General features: G+C 40.0%; 1 non-coding gene across 1 annotated transcript; it reads right to left on the reverse strand.

Annotated features, from left to right (window-relative positions):
• Window positions 1–2856: 2856 nt before the first annotated feature.
• On the reverse strand, window positions 2857–2930 carry Trnat-ugu. Its single transcript has one exon. It is a non-coding gene; the product is annotated as a tRNA-Thr (tRNA).
• Between the last annotated feature and the right edge of the window lie 5239 nt (window positions 2931–8169).

An 8169-nucleotide genomic window follows, 5' to 3' on the forward strand; every position in this document is an offset into this window, starting at 1 on the left:
TTTGGATTTTGAAATGCTGCCCAGATATGGCAGCAGTTCATGGATGAGTGCTGCACTGTGTGGACTGTGTATTTCACTATGTTGACATTGTTGTGGTGTTCTCAAGGAATATGGAAGTGCATGTCTCCCATTTTCAAGAGGTAAAACAATGGTTAGATTACTATGGGCATGTGGTTGACAAGGACAAATGCATGTTCAGTGAAGGCAAGGTGCATGTTTTAGGGTATGCAGTTTCCCAAAGTTGCACATTTCCTAACCTCAAAAAGGTCTAAGATATTTTTAATATGCCTCAGCTTTTTGTGATAAATGACCTTTGTAGATAGGCAGGCATGATAAATTATTACGGCTGACATTTACATCATCTGGCTAAGACTAATGGTCCAATCAATGATGCGTTGAATGGAAAAAACACACTGGAAAGCTGGAGGTCCCCTGGAACACTGATGCTAAAGAGGTTTTGAGGCTATTAAGACTGTTTTGGATTCAGTTACACTTTTAGCACACCCTCTTCCTGGACCTCTAGCGGCATTATTTGTAGACATGAGTCAGTCAGCAATAGGATTTGTATAGCAGCAATGGGTGATGGCAATGTGGCATCCATTATAATTTTTTTCCAAGAATGTCTCTCCACTAAAGACGAGATGGAGTGCTTTTGAAAGAGAATTTCCAGACATTTACCAGTGTCTGGGCAGCAGTTTAAGATTTTTACAGATCATAAACTTTAACTTTGATTTTTCAAAGAACATCTGAGCTAAATTCACCCCACCAATACAGTATATATTGCTCAACTTTCCAGTGATCTAAACTACGTTGCTGGCTTGTAAAATGGTGTTGCTGGCTGCTTGTCACATAGCTGTTTATCCATTGTGACAATTGAACTGGGAGGCAGTGGCCACAGAACAGGAATCAGTTTTACTCTTCTGAAGTGTCACACAGACCCTGCTTCTACTGTGTTTTGACAACATCAGGTGCAGCTTCATGGATCTCCAATTTTGTCTGGTGTGACATGGCAAATAGTGAGATGCAGCTGTTCATCCCAGTCTGTCAATGACAATGATGCTTAATGACCTCCATGAATTGGTGCATTCTGGAATCAAGCATTCACCAAACTAGTTTCAGGTAAAGTTGTGTAGCTGGAAACAAACAGGATTGTTAATGCTGGGTCAATTATTGTTTGCAATGCCAAAAGTGCAAAATCAGTTGCCATACATCATCCACCATGGATGAGTTTCCCTCTCTATCCCATAGATTTGCACTTATGCATGTAGACGGAGGGGTCACTTCTTCTGCTGATAGTTTCTTCTTTGTCATGACTGTGATCAACACATTTACACAGTGGCCAGAAGCAGTTCCAGTTCAAGACATTTCAGTGATTTCAGTTGCTCTGAAAGTCACATCTGCTTAGTTTTCAAGATTTGGTAATCCCAAAGTCATAATATCTGACAGAGGCAAACAATTTGACAGCCAGCTGTTCGACATTATTATGGCTCTCCAGATGTAAGCATGTGCATACTACCAAGCTATTATCCATGCAGTAATTCATGGTGGAATGTGTGCACTGTACAATGAATATTGCTTTTTCATGTCAGGCTGGGTTGTGAATAGCTGCTTCACCTTTTGTTTTCTTGGGATTAAGGACAATGGTGAAGGAGGCCCTCAATTGTCACAGGGCTCAATTTGTTTGTGGACAAGGATTAAAAGTACCTATATAGTTTTTCTCATCTGATTCTGCTCTATGTGTTGGGGTAGAATATTATAGACAGCTTTCATAAAACTTTCAAGCCCAAATGTGATTGCCCAAGCTGACCCCTCAGGTATGGCATGGAATTTGACCATTTTTCTATTCAAAAGAACTGTTAACCAGTCATTTTCTTTGGGTAAGGGATGATACTGTCAAACTACCTCTCTGGTCACTGTACAATGGTCCATTTTTTGTCACTATCAGAAATGATAGGACATTTGTTGTTGGCAGAAATGGAAAGAGGAACACTGTTTCAGTAGACTGAAAGCGGCATTCACCGATGATGGTGTTCCCCCACCACGGACACATCAGACTGTGTTGTTCCTGAATAGCCTTTACTATATCTCCTTCCCCTTCTTTCATTCTCCCTGCAACACAAATGCACTCTGGTAAACACGTGAAGTGGTTTTTTCATTGGCTAGTGATGCCACTGTATTCTCTTTTAGTGGGAATTGAGTTTTATTCTAGTTAGCTCCCTGAAAAATGGGAGAGCGGGGGAGGCTGATGTGGCAAGTGCAACTTGTGATATATCTCTGGTGTGTGTTCATATTCTTTGTAGCCTGTTCTAGGGCATTTTTCTTGAGTTGTGGTTCTTTGTCTTACTGTATGAAAATAAAGTGTTTTATATTAAATGTGTGTCCAAGCATATATCACCAACTCAAAAATATCGGTGGTGAACTTTTTTGCATTAATTAGAACAAATAGACCTTTGCTGTCAAGAAGTATTTAGGAAAACATTATGAGAGGGTTTGAAAAAGCTGGTGATTGTAAACTGTCAAAACTGTCAACTTGTGTACTGTCACCTCCCAGATGAAACAACTGTGCAATGATAATGTAAATAACAGTTAATAATTCCATATTTTTCAGGGATATATTTGTTTTATTAGGTTTACCTCACTGTCTTCATTTGCATTGCAAAAACTCATTTCAAGCATGAGATAGTGAAGTTCACCTTTACCATAAAGTCAAAGTTGTGGTTATGAATATGAAGCTGGTATCTGTACAGATATCATTGGTGATCTTGCACATCTAGAATAATGAAATTATTATGAAATCTAGATCTTTAGCTGACTACAGGCACTGATAAATATCAGCGGGGACAGTTGAAAAATCTGCGCCCCAACTGGGACTCAAACCCAGGACCTCCTGCTTACATGGCAGACACTCTATCCGACTGAGCCACTGAGGTCACAGACAATAGTGCGGCTGCAGGGACTTATCTCTGGCACACTCCCCGTGAGACCCACACTTTATGACTTACTGTTCACACACTACATTTGTAGTGCCCCTGCCCACTATACTTATAACTCGTGGCAGTCAATCTGTAACACCATAATCGATTGTGAGTAGTTTATACAGTGTAATTTATTATGTGAAGTATAAAGTGTTTACTCCTTACTGCTTAATGTCTTTGCATTACTGTAAGGATATGGAGTTTAGCAAAATATGTATTGTAGAATTACTGTAATATAAGAACTGGTTCATACTTAGGGATTTTGTATTGTATAATACAGGGTGATTCAAAAAGAATACCACAACTTTAAAAATGTGTATTTAATGAAAGAAACATAATATAGCCTTCTGTTATACATCATTACAAAGAGTATTTAAAAATGTTTTTTTTTTCACTCAAAAACAAGTTCAGAGATGTTCAATATGGCCCCCTCCAGACACACGAGCAATATCAACCCGATACTCCAACTCATTCCACACTCTCTGTAGCATATCAGGCGTAATAGTTTGGATAGCTGCTGTTATTTGTCGTTTCAAATCATCCATGGTGGCTGGGAGAGGTGGCCAAAACACCATATCCTTAACATACCCCCATAAGAAAAAATCGCAGGGGGTAAGATCAGGGCTTCTTGGAGGCCAGTGATGAAGTGCTCTGTCACGGGCTGCCTGGCGGCCGATCCATAGCCTCGGGTAGTTGACGTTCAGGTTTCATAACTAATCTTTTTCGTAGGACTAGATGATTGTGGAATTTGCAGCTCTCTGCTAGCTCTGCGAGTCGATTTTCCTGGGCTGCGAACAAATGCTTGCTGGATGCGTGCTACATTTTCATCACTCGTTCTCGGCCGTCCAGAACTTTTCCCTTTGGACAAACACCCATTCTCTGTAAACTGTTTATACCAACGTTTAATACACCACCTATCACGATGTTTAACACCATACTTCATTCGAAATGCACGCAGAACAACTGTCGTCGATTCACTTCTGCCGTACTCAATAACACAAAAAGCTTTCTGTTGAGCGGTCGCCATCTTAGCATCAACTGACGCTGACGCCTAGTCAACAGCGCCTCAAGCGAACAAATGTACAACTAAATGAAACTTTATAGCTCCCATAATTCGCCGACAGATAGTGCTTAGCTCTGCCTTTTGTCGTTGCAGAGTTTTAAATTCCTAAAGTTGTGGTATTCTTTTTGAATCACCCTGTATAAAAGATATATTGATTCCCCTCCACTATGGAAGTGGTTTGGCATGCAAAGAAAAGGTGAGAGTGGCAGTCAGGCTGAGTGGGGAGAGAGAGCACAATAGGCAGCCAGTGGCCAGCAGTTGTGGAGTCAACACTGCAGGTGCCGAGTGAGGCGTTCGGTATCTTCATCTATGATGGAACGACCTCGGATGTGGTTACTGCTAAAAAAGGGTGCTCTCACATTGGGAATGGCTCTAAAATTAATATTTACATTGCCAAGAAGAAATGAAATAGATCAATAATCCGCCAGGGGAGAGACCAGGTAGCCGCCACATGCTCGCCACGGCTATTGCGCCACTGATCCAACAAATTCAGGAGGTTAGTAACTGTATATGAGTATGAACCATTGTGTTTTTGTGTGTTTAATTTTGCAATAATAATGCTAGTGTTGCAAAAACAGGTATTTGAACCATGAAATTTCCCCTTCAATCAACCAAGCAGGGTCCTTTCCTCAAAGTATTTAAGTCCGAGTATCCTATTTGTGAAACACTAATATTAATCTATTTTATTTTATGCTGAATTTATGAAAAGCTCCAATTTACTTTGAATAGCTTCTAATTTATAAGTGTCATTGTTTAATGTGTAGTGAAAACTACTCGCTTCACAAGTAATATAAGGGGTACATAATATTTATCACATGAAAATTTTTTAATTTTCTATGAAATATTTCAATTGGAAAGTGCCAAATGGTTAGTACTAATGAATTTAAATGTGATTGGTTAAAATAAATTGCTTCACAAGTGATGAAAGAGGCACAAAAATTTGAAACTTTTTGAATATTTGCTTTAATTTGAACTTTCTTAGCAACCTAGATAAAAATATTGCTAGTGTATATTGTTTTCAAGCTTTGAGGGCTAAATGAACTTAAGTGAGGTTGTAGTTCAACATTTATTATAATGCAAGGATTTTCTGTGAAGTGTGCTTATTTGTGGATAAAGGAGTGTTCAGTTTGTAGTAGTCCACTATAATATTTAATAAAAGAATAAGTCAAACTGAGAGAAGGTTTCTGTTAATGAACCTGAAACACTGACAAAATGGAAAGCATATTAAATGTGAATTTCATTGCATTTGTGATATTATAAGTGTGTTAACCTAAATTGAACCATGGTCAGATGCTATTTAGTCTCATTTTAGCCTTTGAGAACATTTTTTGTACTGAATTGTTGTAACTGGTCTGTGATATCCTGGAGGCTGGAAATGGGTTGGAGTTGACAACCAACCTGGTCACACTCATCTACTATCAGGGACAGATCAGGGGATCCAGCTGGCCATGGGAATACCTCAACATCATGAAGATAGCTTGCAGACACATGTTCCATGTGTGGACAGGCATTGTCCTATTGAAAAATGGTACCATATACTGACACGTAATAGGTAACACATGAAGATGCAGGATGTGTGTGAAGTACAATTGTGCCATGAGAGTTCCTTCCATGACCACCAACCTTGACCTGAAGTCATCCCCAAAGGCTATCCTCATGACATCTAGAGCAACATTGCTGTGCTTCTCCAAAACTTTGGAAGTACATGACCTCTGCCCAGGTCACTGCCATACTTGTCAACAAAGGTAAACTGTGGTGATGCAGATCCTCGATTCACTGCTAAACACAATGAAGCACTATTCATCTGCAGTTCATGCTTCTTGGTTTCAACCCTACCACAAACACAGCCATTTCTGTTGAAGTGTTACCAGCATCCTCCACATGGGACAGATTATCCTAGTTTGGCTGCTGCTGATCTCAAGCCAATGGTGTGGAATAACACAGAGCATTGTAGGGAGTCTGTTACTTGTCCTCAGGTGGCACACACAAGTACGAAGGCATTATCATGTGCTTGGTGCACAATACAGTCATCTTCCCTTATGATGGTCAGATGCAATTGACAAGAACTTTGAGAACAAGTATGCCTGTCCTCACATTCCCATGCAGTCCAACATCAGGCAACCATTACATCTGAGTGCCACTAAACTCTGGATATTGGATAATTTGACCATATGACCAAATGGGGTCTCACAATAAGGTCTATTTCAGAATTTGTCAGTTACTTATACCAACATCTCAGACAGGTACACAGAATCTCTGTATTGTTAAAAGTGTTCACTCTGCATCTAACACTGTTCACAACAGATCCAAAACAAATAAACAGGAAGGACACTAATGCACGTTGGTGGCAACTCTATCTGCAACAAATAATAGTAATTCTAATCATTTACATTTTTCTCAATGGTGTGATCATTTATAAAGTTACATAGAAATCTGACCGTGTGTACTGGGTGCTTCACTTTCTTTGTCAAGTAGTGTAGTGTATTTACAAATCTTTTAGGAATGGCGTTACAAGAGCTTAAATCATGTAGAAAGTGACTGCAGTAACTGAATACCTACCCATAGTGAAGACTGTTTTTGGTATAGTAGTTACAGCTGGACAATCATATGTAATAGGCAGACACACAGATCCCACTTTGGCCAAGCATGGGTTGCCAATTGGTGGCCATGTTTTTGCCAAGAGTGTAAACCATAATTTTTGCTGGGTGTGTCCTATATAAAGAAAAGAAGAAACACATATGTATGTAGGTTACAATTAGAATTCACAGGTAAAAATTAACAGAACATCTCCATACATTTTTAAATTATATATCTCCCTTGAAATTATAATAATAAACAAAATATCCATTACCTATCAATATTAAGATAGATTTAATTGACGTTTATCATGGGAGTAAACCTATTTATGCATTCTGATATTCACCACATTTTGCAAACCAGTGGAGCTATCAGGTTCTAGAATAAGATGGGACGCAAAAAGTAAGTTGCACATTATTACAGCAGGCCAAGTAACTTTTTGTTGCAACAAGTGAAGACCAGGCTTCACAACCCATGAAATGACCCACCTTTGAAATCTTGCTGCCACATGCTAGAATATTGCTAGTACAGCATGCTGCAATACCGCAGTCTGCCGCAGCAGTGGGCATTTTTGTCCTCATGATGTGGCACAGAGCTGTGCTTCCGTAGTTACCTACAAGACTGGAGGTGGGCTTCTGTCATTATATATCTGGCAACAGAAATTACAAATGCTCATCACTCAGCCTTTAGCACTAGTTGCATCTACATTACAGTTGGTGCTGGGACTTCAGACTGCAGCCGGTACCAAGACAGTCCAATAGAATCAGGTCTCTAGCAGCCAACTGAAGACCTCTACTAGAGTGTCTTTGTCTGGAACTCTGGGAGAATCTGAGGACCTTGGATTCACCACAGGGTGTCTCTGTACCTGACACGCTGTTCCAGGTCACCAGCATGTAGGCTTTCTGACTTCTGGGGATGCCTTCCTTGTATTAGCATGGTCATCTGCTGACTACAGCACTCTTGCTGAGACAGAACCCTCTACTTAGCAATACGTGCACTGCCACAGTGCTGAAATTGCTGTTGGTAGTTATGCTGAGGTAGCAAACCACTTTTTGGATAACCCCCACCCCCACACACAGACACACAGACACACACACACACACACACACACACACACACACACACACACACACACACACACACACTGAGACTCTGACAATAACTTCTGTACAGATGTTTTGTAGCATAAGCAGTGTTAATACTGAATGAGCTGCCTTATTCTTTGCTTGTTGTGGTACTAGAAGAACATAATCCACAGTTCCCATACAAACCATTCTGGGGCAGAGTCAACCATCCTGATTGACAGTTGTGTCCATATTGTCAATATCATTACATTTTTTATCAAAAGAAACGTAGTAACAATGAGAAACCTCATAAGGCAGCAATAAGCAGCATCATTTCAACATGACTTCACTTACAATGTCTAATCACTTGGTTGAAGTGTTGAGTGGAAGGTTCGAGTGGTGAAAGTGGACTCAGTCAGTGATTTAAGTGACTTTAGGGGGCATTCTAAAGAAACATATCATAGTTTATGCCCAGTTAGGTGCAGTCTGT

Source organism: Schistocerca piceifrons, chromosome 4 (assembly GCF_021461385.2).
Source record: "Schistocerca piceifrons isolate TAMUIC-IGC-003096 chromosome 4, iqSchPice1.1, whole genome shotgun sequence".
Taxonomy (NCBI): domain Eukaryota; kingdom Metazoa; phylum Arthropoda; class Insecta; order Orthoptera; family Acrididae; genus Schistocerca; species Schistocerca piceifrons.